This window comes from Arachis ipaensis, chromosome B03 (assembly GCF_000816755.2).
Source record: "Arachis ipaensis cultivar K30076 chromosome B03, Araip1.1, whole genome shotgun sequence".
In the NCBI taxonomy this organism is placed as follows: Eukaryota; Viridiplantae; Streptophyta; class Magnoliopsida; order Fabales; family Fabaceae; genus Arachis; species Arachis ipaensis.
The window spans coordinates 125353159-125353960 of NC_029787.2; positions in this window are offsets into that span (position 1 = coordinate 125353159).

Genomic DNA, 802 nt, shown 5'->3' on the forward strand with positions numbered 1-802 from the left:
CACATTCAAAATACAAACTAAATTAAATTAAAATTTAAAATTTAAATTTAAATTTTAAATTTTTGTTTCAGATTTAATATATTTAATTATTAATATATTACAATTTAAATACAATCTAAAAATCAAATTAGTTAGAATTTAAAATTTAGAATTTAAAATTCTAAAATAAATCTTAAACCATCTTAAATCACTAGTAAAATTTTCGCTCCGTAAAGATCCAGCACCTCCCCTCCTCATCTGTGGCCGCTTTCGTCTTTTCCCGTGTTGCGCACTCGATCTCCTCCTTCGGCGATGCGCTCCTCTTCAGCGATGCGCTCCTCCCTGCGACGCGCACTTTCCCTGCGCACACCCCACGCCTCCTCCATTGATGGACTCCTCTCCGTCCCTGGTCTCCTCCCTCGCACCACGCACAACCGCCCCTTCTCCCGCGCCTCCCCCTGTCTCCTCCCCCACATCGCACTCCTTCTGTCTCTGGTATTTTTGTTTGCAAAATTCTAAAAAAATTTGGTTGAGTTCATTCATGAAGATATGTTATTCCTTTTTTTTTTCGCTTAATAAAAGGTTCTATTTTGTAAATTTATGTATAATATTGGAAGTGTCTGTATTTTTTTTAAATGTATTTGTGATTATAATTTTTTTTGCACTCATATGTTTGATTTGAGAGTTGTAATGTTAACCTAATTTGGATGCGTCAATACTTAATTTTGGATGTGTTTATGTTGTTCATTATATTCTTATGTACATATATATAACTTTTTTACATGAGTTTTGGATGTGTTAATAAAATATTTAGAGTGCATTC